This window comes from Rhododendron vialii, chromosome 12a (genome assembly GCF_030253575.1).
Source record: "Rhododendron vialii isolate Sample 1 chromosome 12a, ASM3025357v1".
Taxonomy (NCBI): Eukaryota; Viridiplantae; Streptophyta; class Magnoliopsida; order Ericales; family Ericaceae; genus Rhododendron; species Rhododendron vialii.
In genome coordinates, this window is record NC_080568.1 from 22,021,171 (window position 1) to 22,044,231 (window position 23,061).

Consider the following 23,061-nt stretch of genomic DNA (forward strand, 5'->3'; position numbering starts at 1 on the left):
CTAATTGCTTAGATAGACGGTTGAGATGACTCACTACACCCTGTAGTGACTTTGCTGCTTACAACACGGTCCCCGGCCCGTCAAGTGAGTGAGATAGAAAAGGGAAAACCAAACAAGATGCTGAACTTATCTTGCACTCTTAGACCAGCTAGATTCTATATGTAGGGCGGATTGGAGTGGATTGTTTGGTAGCTAGTTAAGGAGGAATGGCAAGAATGGATGATTGGGTGGTAACAGTAAAGGATAAATTGCAACGAATGGACACTATCCGAACTGTAGAAACGCAGCACTGGGACAAGCGTTCCATATTCAAAGTCCCGGCGTCCGTCCGAGACCTAAACATGAATGCCTACAAGCCTCAGACTGTCTCGTTTGGGCCTTACCATCTTGGCGAGGATCATTTGACTCGAATGGAGGAGCACAAGCACCGAGCTCTCCTACATTGTCTCAAGAGATACCACAAGCCTCTCGAGTCCTACGTCAACTCCCTGGTCGAAATCGCTCAAATTCTGAAAGACTCGTACGATTCGCTCGATCTTACTTGGGAAAGAGACATCGACAGGTTCTTGCAATTGATGATTCTTGACGGCTGTTTTATGCTTGAGGTAATCCGTGACAATATATATAGGCAGACAGTGAATGATTACGCTGACAATGATCCAATCTTTAGTAATCATGGGAGGCTCCACATTGTGCCTTACATCAAACGGGACATGCTTATGCTTGAAAATCAACTCCCTATGCTTCTTCTCACCACGCTCCTTGATGAGGAAACTAAGGTCTATCCTTTTATATCTAATTCCCCTTATGTTGTTTGCTTTAGATCGATGATCTCCTTCTAAATATCTAAATATTAATGAACATTATACTGTTATGACTCAGTTTCGAGTCTTGTCAGTGGCAAGGGGGTGTGGAAGTAAACACTTATGCTCACTTGTACTTAGGTGGTGCTGTGATGACGGTCTGTCCTCTCGAACAGTAGCTATGGCTTGAATCGGACATTTTACAGTGGATAGGAAGCCTCTATGGTCATGCCCAATGGGAGTTGTTACGTTGATCGTCTCCTCCCACCCTTTTTCCCAGTAAAAAAAAATTTGTTGTTATGATAGTTTTCTTTTTATGAAAGGAGGAGAATCCTAACCCAAATGGTTGGTTTGATCGTCAAGGCCTGGGATTTTGGGTTTGCTCCCTCCTAAAGTTTTAATTTCAAGACATTTTAGGAGAGCATAAACAGACCCAGACACCTGACTTATAATGAAAAAGGAGGAGCATCTTCCATCCGGGCTAGTTTTAATGATCAGAAACTTACGTTCTTAGAGTAGTGCCTCAGTTACACCAATCATACAATAAAGAATCATGCATGTTGATTGGATATCCATCTACATGATTTCGAACATCATTTTGAAAAATCGTATATTGACACACCAAATCATAACTCGTTTATGTCAAGTGAAAGGTGTTGCGATGAGATAGTGTTTGTATCTGATCAACATGGTCTATGATGTTCGTGAGATGAGTTTTCAAAATTGCAAGGTTTCGACCATCAAATTAAGTGAGCGCGCACAAAAAGGGCTCAGCCATAAGAGGAACGCGATAGAGTTTTGTAGGGGTTCGATTTGGAGGGAACTTGACCTGAGTTAGTATTTCTCTTCCGTTGCTCCGTTCACCCGCCTCTGAACCTGCAACAAGTCACTAGGGCTAGGATAGCCCAGTGACCCTCCAACGATCAAGTTAGATCTCAGAGGAGGATATAGATATAGGGTTAGGGAAAGATGGCATACCTCTTTAGATTAGTGTCCCTTTGTATTTATAGATCTAGGTTTGCTTGGGCTCCAAGCTAGCGCGTGAGGGATACGCTCGGGTAACCGCCTCGGATGACATCACAGATGACGCATCGGATAAGGCAGTTACGAAGCACATGGCCGGACCAGGCCTAGACAATCCTTTCTGCCACGTGTCGCTCTTGGTCCCCTCTTGCTATGCTACATTCTTTCAAGAGGCCTTAGCGGAATGCTTGCTTCGGTAATTTACCGAGGTGTTAACAGGAGACTTGATACTGAGCGAATAACCAAAGGATATAAGCCGTGGTCTGCCTGTACTGTCCCATGGATCGTACCAGCATGAGACCTCGGTTATCGGTGGCTCAACAAAGTTACCGATGCCACAACCGAAGCCTCCACAATAGCCCCTTAACTCCCTGATGCACCGGTTCTTTGCTTCGGGGAGTTAATCCCTTCCGTGATCCATAGTACTTTCGACCTCCAATACACAAATCACCGAAGAGAAAAGCGACATCGGAGATAATCAGAGCATCATTCCCAACTTTCGATGCCACGTGTTGCTCATCGCCGAGGTTCATAAATCAACAGCTGTCTTGGCACGTGCAACACCAGTTGATTGGTACGGGGTGTCCTTTCGGTGACACGCGTCAACAACCCAATGGCTCGGTGATTCGGCGCTCTGACCTCGGTGCAGAACTTTTCACCCTCATCCGTCAGATGGTGCCACGCGTCAAAGATCCAGCGGCTCGGCGCACGACGCTTTGTTTCCCGCGCACCCCCTCAAATTGCCCGAGTATATAAGTGAGAAGGGAGAGAAAAATCGATAGAGCTTCCAGGATTTTTAAAATCGAACTGCCGCCGCTGTCATCCTCCACCTTCTGATTGAGATTTCGTGCGTTTTGGCTGGGAGATCTCATACGAATTTGAGGTATGTCGATCTCATTGCTTTAATCTTCATGCTTTGACCATTTTTTCGAGTTCTTCGTCGTTTCCTGCGTTCACTCTGGCTAAGCAACCATTCGCCGCCGTCTGGTTTAGGGCGGCGCTGGGCTTTTCCGGCGCTGCTCGTGTTTTTTTCGAGGCCTAAACTCATCCCGAGGCCTAGATTCATCCGAGATTTAAATACATCCCGAGGCCTAAATTCATCTGAGACTTAAATTCATCCCGATGCCATAGGAATAGATTTCTGAACCTCAAAAATCCTTCCCGAAAGGGAAGCGCTTTCGTAGGAACCTACACCCGAGGGTTCCGAGGAGTGATGACCATTCCGTCCCGAGCGTTAAACCTTGATTTTTCCCTGAGCATATAGCTAACGGATTTTTGCATTCTTTTCCTTGGTTAGGTAGAGGCGAATGGTCATCGAGCTTTCTTCGGACAGTTCCAGTAGTTCAGGCTCTTCTCCCATCGAAATTCCCGAGGATATTAGCCAGACACTTCGAGCTCTCGCATTTTTTCGGACTCCAATCAATTGCATTGAACCACTCGACACCTCGAGAGCTCCTTGAGAGCTCCTCGTGAGGTGACGACGTTTGACCCCCAAGAGATGGAAGCCCCAAGTACCTCGAATCAAGGTCCGGGTCCATTCGCGGATGCCCCCGAGGAGGTTCGGGGACGCAGGAAGGCAATGAGGCCATGCCCATATCGAAACCAATATTTTGATGGCTCCTCGGCTTCTTATGCTGAGTTCAAAAGGGCGTACAGCGTTCCTCATGACGTTGACATTCGGATTTTATCAAACAGTGACCCCAAAGACCTTCCTCACCGGGAGGGAGCACTGATCTTCCCCTTGATGGCTATCACCGAGGGGGGCGTTAGATTCCCCCTGCATCAGTTCGTCCGAAGGGTTCTCCGAGCCCTCTCTCTCACGTCTTCTCAGCTCATGGTGAACTCCTACCGGATCATCATAAGCATCATAGAGCTGAGGAGGCAATACAACCTTACTTTTGGACTCGAGGAGCTCTTCGGTGTGTACCTCGTTGGAGTTAACCGAGAGAGCGATCGATATTACATCTCCTGTAGGACAGGGTATGATACATTCCTTATTGACCATCTTCCCGACTCGGAAGGATGGGCGAGCATTTACGTATCGGTTACTGGGAATTTTATGTTTGGGCCCGGGGAAAGCGCGGACACTGCCACTATGGTTCAGTTCGAAACCGGGGCTCCTGGTCGGTAGAAATCTCTTTTTACCTTTTGTATATGTTAGCACATTTTTCTTTCCTCATCGTATACTGATTCTTCCATTGCCTTTCTTTCAGCTGAGGGCGTCGTTGCAGAGCTTCGGGAAAGGGCTATCCGAGCACGGATAATAGCTGCTTATGCCATTCCTATCACGAGTCGGTATGCACCTGACCTGCTCGAATACAAACCAACTTATACCGGCTATTTGAAAAAGAGGCCGAGGCAGCAGGTGTTCCTCCAGCGGGACGAGGACGTGGCAGAGGGAGAAACCGAGGAAGAGGAGAAGGGAGGGGAGGCGGAGGAGCTGGGGCGCCAGAAGACGAAGTGGGTGATTCTGGTCCCCGAAGCGTGATCCGAGAAGAAATCGACCGGGAGACCCCAGAGAGGACGGGACTCAGCGACGAGATGAGCGGTCGCGGAAGAGAAGTGCTCAACCTACGCCGTCAGAGGCCACGAGGACGGGGCGCTGGCGTCACGATTGGTTCACCGAGGGCCGGAACCTCGAGGGTAATCCCTGTTTCTCCTCAGGAGCCTCCGGAGAAAAGGGCTCGGACCGAGGAAGAAGCCTTCGGACAATAAAGAAGCGGGGAGCCGATCTTGATAAAAAAGATAGGAACCAGAGGAGATGAGGGAGATGTGGAGAGCAGGGGGGAACTGACACGGACACTCGTGTTCCGGCGAGGGAGATCCCGTGGGCCCCCGAGGTTCGTCACTACGCGGGGCGCCTAATTCATCACACCGATAATGCGTCCTCCAACATCGGGATGGCGTTTAGGCTGCTTCGGTCTTGTATTCTTCCGAAGGACGCCCGAGCCGTCGAGGGTTGCACCGAGGACCTGACAGGAGAGATAGCGCAGGCACTCTTGAAAGTAAGTTACTTTTCTTATCCCCTTGATAGAATGTTGGAACTTGATGATCATTTTTACTTGTGTTGGTAGGCTGGAGCTCGGGCGCTCGTGGTGAATGACCGATGCAAGGCACAAGAGCAGGAAATAGAGCTGCTGAAGAAAACCCTTGCTCAGAGAGAAGACGACCTGAAGGTGGCGAGGGAGACTTGTGACCTCTACCTGGTCGACTTTCAAAGGTGCGACCGGGAACGGGTGGCTGCTGAGGGGAGGGCCACAAAGGCTGAGGAGGACGCTACCACCTTGAGGGTTGCTAGAGCCCGGGAGGTTGAATTTACGAAGAACAAAGGCTACGATGAAGGCTGGGACATATTCGGAGTAGAATATAAGAAACAGGTTCGGGAGATAGAAGCCGAGCTCTTCAGAGATCGGTTCTTGGACGGGCTTCGGTATGGGCACGAAGCCTTGAATAGCAAGCTTACTCTGCCAGAGGGTTCTGAGCTTCAAACCGTGCCTGAGCCCCCTCCTGAAGAGCTCGTGCTACCAGAGGAGGAAAGCGAGCAGGTGCCGAACCCAGAGCCCTGAGCGTCCGAGAACCAAGTTGACCCCAGCGCCCCTATTCCTTGATGATGCATAGGGACTTTATCTCAATTCTGAAAAACACTTTAATCTTTTATTTTGAATAGTCAATTAACTGGACGGCTCCGAACATTTGGAGTTTGCCGTTCCAGGTCTTATAATTATTTGATATCGAAGTAGTTAACTTTTGTTTATGGTTTGTTGCTAGAGCCCATAATGCTTTGTGAATGAATACTTTTCTTTTCTTGAATGTTTTATCTTTGAAATGCTTGTATGATTGGTTTGCTCCTTGGGTTATGATGCCCCTGCTTCGGTGAGACTTGAAAAGTTTGTAGAAACAAGTTTAACCGAAGCGTTAACCAAAGAGTTTTGCCAAGCATAAAAAATATGTTTAATCAAGAAAAAATGACTTGATCCGAAGCCCCTGCTTCTAGGAGGGTCGGTAAGGACCGAACCAGAATCAATTACTTAATGAATTTTGGGTTGCACGCCCGTTTGCTTAATGGAAATAAGTCTAGCGAGTAAACGCGAGATGGTGTTACTGCTTAGGGATGTAGGCCGGAGTCACGAAGGGATATGGCTTCTGCCATAGGTTCGGGACACAGCGAGTCCGAGCAGTGGGAAACTTTTGGTGGGTCGGTATAAGGGGCTCGGGAGGAGACCGGGTATCCTTAAAGCGAGTGACCAGAAATCCAGACGACCGAAGAGGCCTGGGCGACTTGGTGGGAATTTTGTCCGAGGGTATCACCTATGGGAGAACAATATCCTTGAAGTCGGCTTAAAACGGTCCGGGTAGGAACGGACCGAGTGTAAGTAATTTAAACAGCAAAGGGTACGAATATTGCAAAAGAGAGAATTCTCATTCAAACTTGTTGGAGTGTTGTCAATACATAAGCAAGTTGCCTTCGAAACTTTTTAAAAGAAAATGCAACATAATAAAGATTAATTGGGCTTCGGTGACCGAATGCTATCCTTAGAATTTCTTCAAGTTGTTTGCATTCCATGTTTTAGCAATGGGGGAACCATCCAACTTCTCCAGTTTGTAGTTTCCTGATCCGAGGTGCTTGAGGACTCGGTAAGGGCCCTCCCAGTTGGGCATTGGCTTTCGCTTTTTGGACTTCTCCACCACTTTTTTCCATACGAGATCGTCAGGTTTGAACGACCTAAGGCGGACACTTCGGTTGTAACCTTTTGCAACCTCCTGTTGGTATGATGCGAGCTTGATCCTTGCGTTGTCACGTTCCTCTTCGGCTAAGTCGAGATCCGAAGCAATGCTGTTGTTGTTGACCGACTCATCAAAGTTTTCTGTACCCATTGTCGGGAGTCCGACCTGGAGAGGGATGACCGCCTCTATTCCAAATGCCAAGGAGAAAGGAGTGCGACCAATGGATCGCCGAGGAGTAGTACGGTAGCCCCAGAGTACCCTGGGTAGCTCTTCGGCCCACTTTCCCCGTCGTGACTCGAGTCGTCGCTTAAGTCCAGATGAAATTGCCTTGTTTGCAGCCTCGGCCTGTCCGTTACCCTGGGGGTAAGCCGGAGTGGATGTGTCCCATTTGATACCGTATTCGTCAAGCAGGGCCCGATACTTCTGCCCTGTGAACTACTTTCCATTGTCTGTAATTATGGTGAACGGCACACCGAAGCGAGAGATGATGTTTCGCCATACGAAGCGGATGACGTCTGTTTCTTCAATGGTGACCAGGGGCTCGGCCTCGACCCATTTTGAGAAATAATCGGTTGCGGTTAAGAGGAACTTGAATCCACCCGGAGCGACTGGGAGCTTTCCAACGATATCCATGCCCCATTGGGAGAAGGGCCAAGGGCTGGTGAGGGGGCTAAGGTCCCGGCCGGCTGATGGATAATGGGAGCGAACATATAACACTTATTGCAACGCTTGACGAACTCTTCAGAATCCTTCTTCATTGTCGGCCACCAATACCCCTGAGTGATGGCTCGGTGGGCGAGGGAGCGTCCACCAGAGTGACAACCGCTGTCGCCGGCATGAAGCTCTTGGATGATGCTCGGAACTTGATGTGGGTGCGCAACCAATAAGTATGGCCCGGTAAATGATCTTCGGTAAAGCTTGCCGTTGGGGTTAAGCCAGAAGAGAGCAGCTTTGTTTCGGAGTCGGTGAGCCTCCTTTTTGTCAGCGACAAGGGAGTCATCTCTCAGGTAAAGGACAATTTCGTCCATCCAGCTCGGCGATGAAGTCGGCGAGTACCTGGGCTTTTATTGCTGTCCGAGGCTGAAAATGGATTTCAAAATTGGCAAGCTCAACAGCCCACTGTGAGATTTGGTTGGAGAGGTCGGCCTTCCGGAGGAGATACTTGAGAGGGTACTCGGTAAGGACAATGATACGGTGTGACTGGAAATAGGGAGCGAGCTTCCTGGAGGCTGAGACGAGGGCAAGGACGAGCTTTTCTAACGGTAGATAACGCGTCTCGGCGGGAGTCATAGTTTTGCTAGAGTAATAGATTGGCTGGTGCTCCCGATCCTCCTAGCGGACAAGGACCGAGCTGACAACGTGAGGGGAGACGGCTAGGTAAAGGAACAAGTCTTCCTGGTCCCGAGGGGTGACGAGGAGTGGAGCTTTTGAAATATACGCCTTTAACTGTTGGAGGGCTCGGTCGCAATCTTCTGTCCAATTGAAGCTCCATCGGCTGCCTTTTAAAAGTGCGAAAAATGGCTGGCATTTATCCGAAGAGCGGCTTATAAACCGATTCAGGGCTGCGGCCATACCGGTCAAACGCTGAACATCAGGCTTGTTGTGGGGGGCCGAGAGTTGAGTAATAGCGAGAATCTGGGAAGGATCGGCCTCAATACCGCGTTGGGAGACGAGGTGGCCAAGAAATTTGCCGGAGCTGACACCGAAGACGCACTTCTCGGCATTGAAGCGGAGCTTGTGTTTCTTGAGTATCCCAAAGACTTCGGCGAGGTGAGTTAAATGATCACCGGCGTGCAAACTTTTGACCACCATGTCGTCGATGTAAGCCAGCATAGTGTCGCCTAGTAACCCCTCGAACATCTTGGTTATCATTCGCTGAAAAGTGGCTCCGGCATTTTTTAAACCGAAGGGCATAACAAGGTACCCGAAGATGCCATGGGGGGTGATGAAGGCTGTGTTCTCGACATCGCCTTCAGTCATGGCAATCTGGTGGTAGCCCCGATATGCATCCAAGAAGCTAAGTCGCTCGTGTCCGGAGGTGGCGTCGACGAGCTGGTCAATACGAGGGAGTGGAAAGAAGTCCTTTGGGCAGGCGTCGTTGAGGTTTGAGTAGTCGACGCAGACCCACCATTTGCCACTCTTTTTCTTGACTACGACGGTGTTGGCCAGCCACTTGGGATACTGGACTTCTCTGATTGCCCCTGCGTTCAGGAGTCGGTTAACTTCTTCAATAACGGTCTCGGAATGAAGAGGAGAGGGTCATCGTGCCTTTTGCAAGACCGGACATTTGGCTCCGTCAATGTTGAGTTCGTGGCAAATAAAGGAGGGGTCAACCCCGGGCATTTCATATGGGGTCCAAGCGAACACTTCGATGTTTCGGTTGAGAAAAGCTACCGTCTCGTTCCGATCAGTATCACTAAGTGAGAAACTGACAAAGAAGAAGCGGGAACCGTCTTCGGTTATTAGGATGGTGGCCACGTCTTCTATGGTTTTGTCGTCGGGGGATCTACCGACGTCCTCCAAAACTGGGGCCTCGGGGACTTCAATGAGACTGACCCGGGAGGTCTGTTTATTACTTCGGACGGCGTTAATGTAGCACTTCTTGGCTGTAGTTTGATCTCCGTACAAGTCTTCCTGGTGCTCATGAATGCCAATGAAATGGACCACTTGGTGATAGGTGGAGGCAATCGCTTTAAGCCTATGCAGCCAGGTGCGCCCAACAATTGCGTTGTAAGGGCTAGGGACGTTGACTACCACGAATTCCATCTTAACAGTCACCGAGCCGGCGCGGACTGGAAGAGTGACCATACCGATGGGCCAGACCGGTGCTCCGTTGAATCCGATAAGAGGGACCTCGGAGGGACGGAGGTCGGTGTTGGGAATCTTCAGATCTTTGAACAAAGAGTAGTACATGACTTCAGCCGAGCTGCCCTGGTCAACGAGGACGCGACGGACGTTGAAAGTTCCGATGCATAGTGTGACCACGAGGGCGTCATTGTGGGGAAGCTGGATGCGGTCGAGATCCTTCTCGATGAATGTTATCGTCCATTTGGAACCGTCATCGGTTCTGGGGTGCTTCGGTTCGGGACCGACCAACATGACCTGTTTGGAGGAGGAGGCTTCGTTCAGATCGGCCCGGATGATGCGAGCGGCTTCGGGGTTTAGGGGACCGTGTATGACGTGGATTGTCTGGACCTCTTCCTCGGTGTTTGTTTCGGTCCATTGTGCCCAGGCCGTCGTCTTCTCGTGATCGATGAAGTTGCCGAGGTGGCCACCCGTGATAAGCTGTTCCAAGTAAGCCTTGAAGGGCTTGCATGCTGTGGTGAAGTGACCATGCTCGTTGTGGTAACTGCATCGGACGATGGGATTCTTGATTTTCCCATTTTCGGTTCCTAGCTTTTGATTTAGGAAGGAGAAAAAGGGCTGGTCCTTCACTTGTTCGATGATCCGGTAGATGGGAATGGTGAAGACGATCTTCTTAGCGTTAAAATCGCTTGGCTTCGGTCCCATCCTCAGCGACTGCTTAATGGTGTTGACCTGTTTCTTTGGCGCTAAGACAGGTGCGGGGACCGGTGTGGATACCGAAGTGTTTAATGTCTTGGAACTCGTAGGCTTCCCGATGCCTCTCTCTGCCTTGGACTCGATGAGCTGACACCAGCCCTCAATACGAGTCATAAGGTTCTTCATAGAGTTTGGCTTATGGCGAGCGAGGTCGTCATAGACTTGCTCGTCCTGGGAGGTGAGACCGAGCTTGAATCCTCAGGCCGAGATGACGCCATCGCAACCCTCGATCTCCTTGAATAGTTCTCAGTAACGACCAGCGTACTGCCGAAATGTTTCGTCATTCCTCTTGCGGAGGGCCAAGAGGGAGTCGATCTCCTTCTCGTGCTTGTTGCTAGTTACGAACTGGGAGTTGATTGAACCAGGTGAGGCCCAGGTTGCCGAGGCTTGCAGGAAACACTTTACACAAGAAGGCATCGTCCGAGGGTTCATTTCGAAGAAACAAAGACATGACAAGTTTGTACTGGACCAAGTGGGTGTATGCCTCGGTCTTGCCGTCGTATTTGGCAAACTTGGGTTGGGTGAATCCCTTGGGAGGGGTAACCGAGTCGATCTCTCTTGTAAATGGGGAGGTCGTGAGTCTGGTGAGCCGTGCGTCGCGGTGAGGTTGGATTAAACGGTCGAGACCGTCTGGACGCTCAGTCGCTGCACGCTTCTTCGAGACAAGTTTGTCCAATCGTTCGTATTCCTTTCTATTTGGGGCAGTACTAACCAATTTCCTGGGAAAGCGTTCCTGGCGGTGGTGGCGGTAGTTATCCCGAGCAGAAGGCTCGAGGCGCTCGGTGATCGAGCTCCTGCTGTGTGCTCCGCCGGGGTTTGTGACGATGGGGCTTCTGGCTCCGGGGCCCTTTGGGCGCTCGCGGTATCCCCTAGTCTGGATCTCCACAAGGCCGTCATTTCCCCTGGCTGCTCTTGTGAGGCTAGGGGTAGATTCCCGGCCTGCCTTGCCCACCTGGACCGAATGAGTGGAGGAGGCAAAGACGCTCTCAGCACCGAGCCTTTCGAAGGCTGATGGTCTCCTTCGAAGTTGCACAGGGGAGCGGAAACGGTCCCTGTGCGATGTGTCCCTTGGGGCTCGGGCGTCCACCGCTCTAGGTGACTCGAGACGATCCTTGACGGAAGGGCGGGGTCCATGCTCTAGCAGGTGACCGACTTCGTGACTGCGAGGGGGGGTACGACGGTCCTTCCTTCCGCCGCGACTCCCAAAGGAATGAGACGGGGAGATTTGGAGGAGGTGTTTGATCTCCGCCAACTCATCTCGGACTTGTCTGTCGCGCTCCATCACTGTCGTGAGATCGTCGATCTTCCGCTCAAGATGGCGGATGTAGGAGTGGAGCTCGGAAGATGGGCCTGCGTCTGGAACTGACGCTTCGGCGCCAATTCCGACGGATACATGGGTCTTTCCTAGGGCGGCAGCTCCGCCGGAAGCCAGGCTGTGATCCACGAGGGAACCGAGGCCGTGGGTGGTACCACCGTGATGCGCGTCGTCGATCTCAACCATGTTTGATTTAGGAACGCTGACATGGAGCAGGGAAGGGGGAAGAGGTAAAAGTTGAAAGGGTGGCTAGGTCCCCAGCAGAGTCGCCAATTGTAGGGGTTCGATTTGGAAAGACCTTGACCTGAGTTAGTATTTCTCTTCCGTTGCTCCGTTCACCCGCCTCTGAACCTGCAACAAGTCACTAGGGCTAGGATAGCCCAGTGACCCTCCGACGATCAAGTTAGATCTCAGAGGAGGGTATAGATCTAGGGTTAGGAAAAGATAGCATACCTCTTTAGATTAGTGTCCCTTTGTATTATAGATCTAGGTTTGCTTGGGCTCCAAGCTAGCGCGTGAGGGATACGCTCGGGTAACCGCCTCGGATGACATCACAGATGACGCATCGGATAAGGCGGTTATGAAGCACATGGCCGGACCAGGCCTAGACAATCCTTTCTGCCACGTGTCGCTCTTTGTCCCCTCTTGCTATGCTACATTCTTTCAAGAGGCCTTAGCGGAATGCTTGCTTCGGTAATTTACCGAGGTGTAAACAGGAGACTTGATACTGAGCGAATAACCGAAGGATATAAGCCGTGGTCTGCCTGTATTGTCCCATGGATCGTACCAGCATAAGACCTCGGTTATCGGTGGCTCAACAAAGTTACCGACGCCACAACCGAAGCCTCCACAATAGCCCCTTAACTCCCTGATGCACCGGTTCTTTGCTTCGGGGAGTTAATCCTTTCCGTGATCCATAGTACTTTCGACCTCCAATACACAAATCACCGAAGAGAAAAGTGACATCGGAGATTATCAGAGCATCATTCCCAACTTTTCGATGCCACGTGTTGCTCATCGATAAGGTTCATAAATCAACAGCTGTCTTGGCACGTGCAACACCAGTTGATTGGTATGGGACGTCCTTTCGGTGACACGCGTCAACAACCAATGGCTCGGTGATTCGGCGCTCTGACCTCGGTGCAGAGCGCCGAAAGGTGTTGCGATGAGATAGTGTTTGTATCTGATCAACATGGTCTATGATGTTCGTGAGATGAGTTTTCAAAATTGTAAGGTTTCGACCATCAAATTAAGTGAGCGCGCACAAAAAGGGCTTAGCCATAAGAGGAATGCGATAGAGTTTGAATCCTACCGCAAAATATACAAGTTGATCGCGCATATAAATTAAGTTAGTTTTCAAGCCTATTCTGACTTTTAGAACAAAATTATACAAAGTTGTGTACTTGATTTGAACTACGTGTGCAGCAAGTTGAGGAATTTGTGAACGAGCTCATTCTCCAGTTTGGCTGCGGCAACACCCCGTTCGCAGTGTTCCCCAGGACAGGTAAATGCTTGCACTTACTCGACGTGAACAGAAAGATCCTCCTTTGGCCAGACACCCGCAAGGCAAAAAGCGGCCACCAGATGGCCACCAGACGAAAAGCTGGTGGCCCTGGAATCTACGCAGCAGAATGGCCCATGAAGCCAGTGCAGGCGACGTGATCATCCAGTCCGCAATAGAGATGTACGAGGCCGGAATTAGTTTCAAGAAAAGCAAAAGCCGAAGCCTCCAAGACATCTCCTTCGAAGGCGGAGAGCTGAGGCTCCCGCCCATCGTGGTGGACGATACTACCGAGTACCGAGTCTATGTTTTTGAACCTCATCGCTTTCGAGCGGTTCTATGTTGGGGTCGGGACGAGGTCACCTGATGTAGGACAAAAATGGAGAGTTTTTGTATTTTATTTTTATTGTTTTAGAATAAGAATTTGACTAGGAATATTTTCGTTTATGTTAGAATTATTAACTTTTCGTATTCGGTTTGATTTTGATTTTTGCCTTTATTAGGATTCTTGGTCTACAAGAATTAAGATTTTATTTTAATTAATTAGGAAATATGTTTTATTTAATGCCGCTTGTTTTGGCATGATTTATTATTTCTTTTACAGTAGGATTTCTAGGGTTAGGGTTTTATAAAAAGGGCTATAACCTATTCAACTATTCAACTTTTTAAACTTTTATCAATAATATTCAGAGATTTTCTCTTTCTTTCTTGTGCGCAAGAATTGCTCATTGCGACGAGTTGTTTATCTCGTTTGGACAAGTAAGCTAACTAGTCTCTCGTGAATTCCGCCGCGTCATCACCTCTTACCTCTTTTTCATGGACAGCATCATTGATAGTGCCAAAGATGTCAACCTCCTGCACGACAAAGGCATCATGCAGAATGCCCTCGGTAGCGACAAAGCCGTCACTACAAGAAAAAGTATGTTTAGTGACGAAAAAGTGGCGACAAAATTTAATTTCGTCGCTAAATGAGTATATTTGGCGACAAAAAAATACATTCGTCATTGTTTTGATAACTTCCTTGACGAAATTATTTTGTCACCAATTATAACTATTTAGCGACAAAAAATATATTTTTGTCACCAAAGGCTCCTATTTGGCAACGAAATAAAATTTTCGTCGCCAAAAGAGTAAAAAAGGAGACGAAATTATTTTTTGTCGCCAAAGATAACTATTCGGTGACGGAAAAAATATTTTGTCGCCAAATGAACCAATTTGGCGACGAAAAATATTTTCGTCTTCTTTTTACGTTTTCAGTGATGAAAAATTTATCCTTTGGTGACGAAATTTATGAATTACGCTTTGTCACCAAATATATTTCGGGCATAACTCTTTGCTCAGAACTCCGATTGAGATAATTTAAATTGGGTTTGAACAATAACATAAAGAGCTACGACTTTCATGTTTATTAAAATTGCTAATTTTAATGTTTAATAGTTCAAAATGCCGTTCAAAATATATTTTAATGTTCAATGTATGTGTTATATATTAGATATTTCAAACATATGCTGAAAAGTTTGTGTGGTGTAGTTGGTTAAAGTTTGCGTGCAAAACTTAGGAGACTCGGGTTCGAAACCCCGCAGGAGCAAGAAAGTGAGATTTTTTTCACATTATTAGAATGTCTTTTGTGACGAAAAATTTCGTCACCGATGGGTCACCTTTGACGAGCCAAAGGGAATAATTTGTGACGAAATTTTTTGTCATCAAAAAAGCACAATAGGTGACGAAGAAAATTTCGTCACCAAGTCATTTTTCCGTGACGAAATTTTTCGTCACCAAAAGGCACTATAGGTGACGAAAAATAGATTTCGTCACCAGGTAGGAATCCTCGACAACCTTTAGTCGACAAATTTTTTTTCGTCACCTATATTATTTGTGACAAAAAACATACAATTTGCGACGATTTTCATTCGTCACCCAATGCAATTTTTCTTGTAGTGCGTGGCCGAACTCTTTCATAACATTTCTAAGGATGCAACACTCGACCCGGCTAGCAGCCTGGACCGTGTGCACATGACGGTTAATAAGCACTGCAGGCAGCCGTGGAACAAGTGGCGGGCGGTGCTCAGTCACACCTATTTTGCATTTCTCGCGACAAAGCCGTGGGCAATTATCTCTGTCTCAGCGGCTTTGTTGCTTTACGCGTTCACTATACTGCAAACGGTAAACACCGTCTTGTCCTATTACAAACCAAATGATTCTCCGTCTCCTTCGATGCCTTAACCATATCAAAGTCCGCCTTCCCATCGACTTTGGCTGATTTGCATTTACTTTGATTGCTTGCAAAATAAGGACCGTTTGTCAATCTATTACAGTGCGTGGTGTGTTCAATAAAGTGTTTCCTGAGGTTGGTAAACAAAAATAATACAACAAATATCAAGTTGTTCCAGTCAATCCAGTCGTTCTAGAGAACGCTGTGGATTACATACTGAAAATGTTATTGGCATTTTTCGGGTTTTGACAAACCCTTTGTGCTTGTAATTGATTCACAATTATGTATAGTTTTTCTATTTGGGCTTGAGAGTAGTGTGTCTAAGTGTTTTTTAGATATTCCCGTCTTTAATTAAAGTCGCTACACAAAGAAGAAGTTCACACTTCGTGTCATGCACCATCGAGATCAATCCGGAAAGCTATAAATCATGCATTTCATAATGGCTTTTAATCATGCTTTCTTTTGTTTGATTTACTTGCACTTAATTATCCTTTCTGTAGGTTGGTTTAATTGCATGTCATTAGAATATAAATCTGGCGGCAGTTGAAATCAATTTGGGGTGATTTAATTGTGTTTTGGTCCGCACTTAGTTTAGCCTTTACTTTTTCCAAGACATTTGTACGTGGCTATGTGTGAGTCTTGGGTAGGAGCCAAAATTCGGCTAAGGCAAGAACAGAACAGTGGGTCTGCGCTTCAAAGCGCATGCTGTGTGCATCCTTAGTCTTGGCTGCGCTTGTTCGCGTCTGCAAGGGGAGCTAGCGCTCTCCATGCGCTATTCAAGTGTTCTTGTTCTTTTAGAATTATATTTTAATTTCTAGTTGAATAGCGCAAGCAATCCGCCCGCACAGCGTTGCGGGGCTAGTATGCGCCATCAGAGCGTCGGGGCGCTTTGGCTTTCCAGCCTTCTGATTGGTTAGGCTTATGTCATCGTACTTGCACCTATATATACATCTTATTCTCTCATATAGGGTACGTACAACTTTGCACCAGTCTTTTTCTAGATAGGGAAAAACCATTCTCCTTTCGTTTTTATGTGATTTGGTGCATTAAAATGATTTAAACTTAGTGTTTGATCATTTTTATTTGTCAACCTAGTGTTACTCTGTCAAACTCCATGAATACATTCTAGATTGATTATTTTTGTCCAAAAATCTTCATCACACTCTCATATCATACACATGGACTTTTCTTAAACTTGAATGATTTAAATTTAGTTCTTGATCAATTTTTGTCAATCTAGAGGAATACTCTAATAATTATGTGTTCTCTCTAGTTTGACTTGATTTTCAAAATCCTTCACATTTTTTCATATCCATACATTATTGCCTATGATACTACTTGGCCAGATGAGACCGGAGCCGTGGTGATCTGAAATTGAGGCGTTGGACTTGTGGTGGCTACGGGATCAAGAAGGAGCTCGGGGAGCTACATCAAAGTGGTGGAGTTAGGTTAAGATTTTAGAGGTAAAGTTGGAATTCCTCTCTTTGCACTTTGTAAACCTTTTGACATATCTATAGCAATTTGGTTGTTAGGCTGTAGTTTTATGTTTAGGGTAAGTTTACCCTAAGTAGTTTTCACGTATATCTTTGCGTTTGACTTCTTTAGATTTATTGTTATTGACTTTAATTGTTAAATTGTTCGACTAGCATGGAACTTGGTTAATGGATTAAAATTGGAGGATGCATTACTCTTTGTTGGTTTAATTACCTAAGTAGATCCTGTTATTGCATTATGGATAGAGATTCCCCGATGGAGGGTGCTTCTAATTTTTGACTACCTTATTTCGATGGAAGTGACTATGCCCTTTGGAAAACGAAAATGAAAAATCATTTAATATCTCAAGGTGTCACACCCTCGATTTTCAACATAAATAAATATTCGATTTCAAGAAAAGATTTTCGCATAACATAATAATACCCAAAAGGAGTTCCCACTTGTTTAACTTTACAAATAAGTCCCGAAGTTTAAAGATATACAACTTTGACACTCTGGCCCCGAATAAGCTTAAATACATGTCCCATCAAGTATTAAGTTACAAACGAGTTAATCAAAAGGAATTCAAGAATAATTAGTTACAAAACCATCTTCATCAAAAGAAAGTCAATACAAAGATGTTCAAGTAACTAAATGAGGATAACTTTCAAAAATCTTCACATCCAAGCACACAGAGCATGTAAGCTATTGTCCAGCATTTTTTCTTAAAAGAATGATAGATTGAGCTACACTAGCCTAGTCGAAAAATCTTTACCAATTCTATGTATAAATATAAAGACAAGTGCAAAATGAGTTGACAAGAAGATGTAGCTCAATCGCGAGATAACGATTGACTCATAGGTGTATCGACATTCATTTGAATCATTCAAAGATGTGTCGTTATCACAAACAGTCACACAATTCACAAGACTCATGCATTCTACAATCTTAGCACGACTCGCTATCCCAAAATCCCACTATTGGTATTTTCGCCCCTTGCGTTACCGTAACAACATGAGGGTTACCGTGTTGCCACCCCTTGCATCATGGTGATCCCTAACGACTCGGGTCACCATATTACCACCCCTTGCGTTACAAGGCCCGTCTAAATCTCCGTATTACCACTCCTTATGCTATGAGACTCCCTAAACCAAATTTCGACCCAAACAACTACTTTCTCATACAATATGCAAGTTAAAACTCCTCCATGATCACTCTCATAACAAATAACATCATACAATATGCAAGCGTTACCACAAATGAGCCATAAACATTCACAAATAACCAACAATTAATAGGATTCATTTTAACAAAGTTTTAACCAAGTAATTCCCTATTCATTCCTCACTAACGGAAGGCCAATAAGTCAAGAATAACATCCACTAATCATAGAAAGTCATAACGACAGAACGAGAATCTTAGGAGTAGCAAGCGGATGTTGGTAGACTGATACACCCCCACTCCAATGGTCATAACTTTTTGTGTACTCGGAGTTTTAAGACAATTCCGGTGGCAATGAAAATTTGACTTCAAGACCTTCGAATCGATATAAAGTTTGCATGAATCAGACATCGGACAAGAAAGTTACGACCATTTGAAGTTGGGCTAAAACTTAAAAGATGATTAGAGTTTCCAGAGAGAGGATCGATCCTTTATGTGAAAAATCTAGATTTGAATTGAGGGATCAATCCCTGGGCGATTTCTGCACTTTTTTGACAGCTTTTTAGAGAACGAAGGGGACAGTTCGATTTTCACACTAAATCAACATATAAACATATATATAAAAGAGGTAAAGAAGTCCCTACCTCGCGATGATAGCAAAAATACAAGCGATTTAAACAAGCCCTAGCCCCTTTGAACCTCAAAGCTTCGTTCCAAGCTTGACCCAAGGATTTTCGAGCTCGAAAACGCGATTGAAAGGCTGGAGGGAGGTTGATTCTTGAGTTTCTTAAGAGATGGAGCAAGGTTTCTTAAGAGATACTTGAGGAGGGGGGTTCTTCTCAAGCTCCACCACAAGCTCCTCAAATGCCTTGGAAGCAACCTCAAAATGCTTTCTGTTTCCCTCAAGCTCGAGGTCCGCCGGGATTTGCTTCTTCTGGTTCGTTCCCACATCCAAACCAATTTCAGCAAGCACTGGCACAGTTTCAACAACCACCAAAGCGTTCTTGGGAAGATCAATTCAGTGCTCTCTTGCAAGGTCAAACTGTAATCAATGAGCAACAAACTCAGATGATGAATGATATCAGAAATCAGTTGGGAAAGTTGACAACTACCGTGGGTATGCTTTAGCAAGAGAAGGGGAAGTTTCCAACGCAACCTCAACCCAACCCGCAAACGACGTCTACTCCGCCAAATTCTCAAGGTCTCCACTTTGCTAGCTCTTCGGTGACTTTCCCCGAGCAAGCAAAGGCTATTATTTCACTTCGGAGTGAAAAGACAGTTGACAATCAAGTGGTGATGCCTCCGGAACCATCTTATTTGCCTCCTCCTATCGATCGTTCAATTCCAACATCAACCCTTGGGGAATCTCCCAAGGAGGCAAGCAAAGAGGTTTCAAAGGAAAATGGTAAGGGTAAGGCGAAGAAACAAAGTGTACCGGATCCCCGAGTTATTCCAACACCGGCACCATTTCCCAACCGCTTGAGAGCTTTGGCGAAACCAAATTTGAATACGGAGTTGCATGAGTTATTCAATCAAGTGAAGATTAACATTCCTCTTATGGATGCAATTAAGCAGATTCCGTCATATGCCAAGTTTCTTAAAGATCTATGCACTCGGAAGCACAAGCTTAATGTTCAAAAGAAGATATTCCTTACTGAGCAAATGAGTTCCATCATCCAGACGAATATCGTGCCTAAGTACAAGGATCCGGGGAGCCCTACTATCGCGGTCACCATTGGAGGGAAGCGTATCGAACAAGCTTTACTTGATCTTGGTGCAAGTGTCAACCTGCTTCCGTTTTCTATTTATCAAGAACTTGGTTTGGGGGAGATGAAGCCTACTCGTGTCACACTCCAATTGGCCGATCAAAGTGTTCGTATACCAAGGGGAGTAGTGGAATATGTTCTAGTCCAAGTTGATCAGTTTGTCTATCCGGTGGATTTTGTGATTCTCGATACAAATCCGACAAACTCTTCTACTGCTTCTACTCCAGTGATTCTTGGAAGACCTTTTTTAGCCACGGCGGATGCAATCATCAACTGTCGAAACGGACTTCTTAATATGACCTTCGGTAACATGAAGATGGTTGTCAATGTTTTTAATGTGGGTAGTCAAATGGGAGATGACGAGAATGTGAATGAAGTGAGCTTCATCGACACTCTTGTAGAAGAACACGTGGACGAGTTGCTCTATGGTGATCCTTTGGAAGTTGCTCTTACAACCAAAGAGGCCGAATTTCTTGAGTCTTCTGAAGTAAGTTATTTGTGTGCATTGCTCGATAAGGATGAAGTTTGTGCCATGACGTCTTGGACTCCAAAATTTGAAGAGTTTGAAGAACTACCCCCAATAGAGAAGAAAGTTCTTCCCTCTCTTGTGGATACCCCTTTATATGATGATCCGGGGGGAAAACGCCTCACCTCTAAAGTTGTCTCTTTCGATCTCCCGTATCTTGATTCTTTCCCGGAGGACTTACTCCTTGCTCACGAGGTGAACATGCTTGAAACGTCGGACGGCTACTATGAAGATCCGATGGAAAAACCTCTCACCGCTAAGGAAATGGATGCCGAAGTGGATTACTTGTATTCGTTGTTGGCTAAACAAGATGCTTATGGACCAATCTTTGAAGATGTGGAACCCATGGAAGCTACAATTGTCCCTTTGAATCCTCCATTCCGTGATCTTCTCACTGCTAAAGAAATGGATGGCGAGGTAGATTCCTTATACTCTTTGTTAGAAAAGTAAGATGCATGTGAGCCTATTTTTGAGAAGTTACCAATCATAGAACCAATTGATTTTCTTGGTGTTGACAATTTTCTTGTGGTTTATCATCCTTACATTGTAGATTTGGTCAACAAATTGAAAATTGATTTTGTTTGGGCTATGCATTTGGTGGAACTTAAGTTTTTAAAGTGAATTCAGCAATTGCTTTACTCAAAGTATCTTATCTTGTGGCATGGTCGAGTTCAATTCTTGACAAAGAGTGTAGCATATGGTGTTATATTCATTATATTAGCTCTTCATGGCATGATAACAATTCGAAACCATCATGTGGATGAACATATTTTCTCTCTCTTTCACTCATTGTCACACTCTTTTTCTCTCTCTCATTTCTTTTTCACTTTCAACGGTCTAGTGTAGCCACCCATTTCTTACCCTAACGGTAAGAGATGGGAAGAAAAGTATGACTCGTATGATTGCGTGATGATCGGGTGGTGCATTGCATTTCATTCTATTTTGCATGTTTCTATTTGCTTTGTATGTTTTCTTCGTGTTCTCTTTATCTTTTATCTTTTTACTTTTTGTTTTGTTTGGAAGACGGATAACACGGGCCGGTGTTTCTAATGTCATTTATTTTGTGGAAAGTCGTCCTCTTAAGTCTTGCAGGTTTATGTGCTACCACACCAGCCTTGGTAGTTTGGGTCTAAAGCCGGAGTTAGTGAGGCGTTCAGGAGCCCTAAGCATGGGTGCGGCTAAGCGCCGCGGTTGTTAGTCCGATAAAGCTTTGGATATGGCCCAGTGTGACTAGCTGTGGTTCCGAGTTGGCAGAACCGAAGGAGTAAACCCTGGAAGCATCTAATTTGGCTGGAGCAAGACATTGACATGAAATCCTCCAACTTGGTCGAGGTATTTAGGGGTTGACATTCCCTTTGGACGGTACATTCGCACACTCTTCCTCTCTTCGCTCTTGTTCTTAATGCTATGAGGGCATAACATCGCTTTAAGTTGGGGGGAGGGGTTAGCTTATGTGCTATTTGTTTGCATTTTTGTGGAAAATTTGAAAATTCAAAAACAATTGAAAATTTTCAAAAAAATGAGAAAATTAAAAAATTTCAAAAACATAAATAAAGCTTTTTACTTGCAATTTCTTCCTTTTGTCATAGTTTTTAGTTTTGTTCATGACTTGTTACATGCTCAATCATTGTTAGTTAGCAAGAAGTCGTAGCAATCCTAAGAATTTTGTGCTTCTCATTTTGCATGCTTAGTTGACAATTGAAAGGTTTAGGTGTTGAGTTAAGTTTTTGAGCAAGTTTTGGCCATATCCCCATCTTTCAATAAACATACTTGTAGTGTAGGTGAATAATCGCATGTCCATCCCTAATTGTGTTTAATGTCGATTTTCAATCATTTTGGAATTTAACGCACACTTAGGAAAGGATACAAGGCATTCTTTGCATGATCATACCACATATGTGTCACATAGTCCTATTTTACATCCTGTCCTCTTCCCGCTCTTTGCTTAACCTAGGCGACCGGTTGTTTGGAGGGTTGTTGGTGTGGTTTTCAATGTGCAAAGGTCTTCTTGGGGATTATTGAATGAGTTATTTGAAGTTCTGGGTTTCAAATTGAAGGAATGGCAAAGTTGCTACGTTAAGTGGTTCGGCATCGATTGGAAATAATACGGTCCATCGATGCCGAGTGGGTTCCAAGGGGTCTGTTAAGTGGATCGGCATCGATGGGAGAGGATATGTTACATCGTTGCCGAGCAGCTTACCCCACTAGGTCGTTAACAGCATCGGCATCGATGGGATGAAATCCTTTACATCGATGCCGAAGGGATTTCAGCAACAGAACAGTGCTAATCTCGTCAGAAACCAAAGGAAATCCATTCCATCTTCTAAAACCCGACTGCCCCACTCTCCATACCTCCATTAAACCTCAAAACCCTAACCAAATCACTTCAATCACCCACTTAAACTTCCATATTCTCCCACAAATTCCCCAAACTCTTCAACCTCTTCAAGAATCTTCAAGTTTTCTCCATTAATTTCAAGTTCTAAGCCAAAAACAAGGTAAACCCACTTTTCTCCCTTTAAATCCGAATTTTCCTCATTTTCTCCATAAAAATTCTTGTTTTCTACCTATTTTCCCCACATATACCAATCTCCCATCATAATCCTAGCCTACATTCCATTCTTCCATTAAAAAAATCAAAAACCCCATAAGCCCTAGCCCAAAAATCCGAAAATTATAAAAAATATAAACTCTAGCCTTTTCAACCTACAATGCCAAGGATAAAGCAAACCGCGCACCGTGCTCCTCCCTCTCAATCAGAAATCGAAGAGGAGGATGATTTTATGGCTGAGAGTGAGGAAGAAAATCAACCCGAGGAGGCTAGTGGGTCTCGAAGTAAGAGGAGGCGTAGGACTCCGGCTCAGATTGCAGCAGCTAAGAGGAGGACTTGGGAGAGCAGTTTTACGGGCAAAAAGTTCAAAAATGAGCAGCAAGTGGATGCTAAGGCATTGCCCGATGATCACACGAGGCTTCGATACATCATGCGAAAAGGTTT

At 45.7% G+C, this 23,061-nt stretch overlaps 1 pseudogene; it reads left to right on the forward strand.

Moving 5' to 3' along the window:
* Window positions 1-144: 144 nt before the first annotated feature.
* Window positions 145-15,930, forward strand: LOC131311189 (UPF0481 protein At3g47200-like; annotated as a pseudogene).
* The last annotated feature ends 7,131 nt before the right edge of the window (window positions 15,931-23,061 follow it).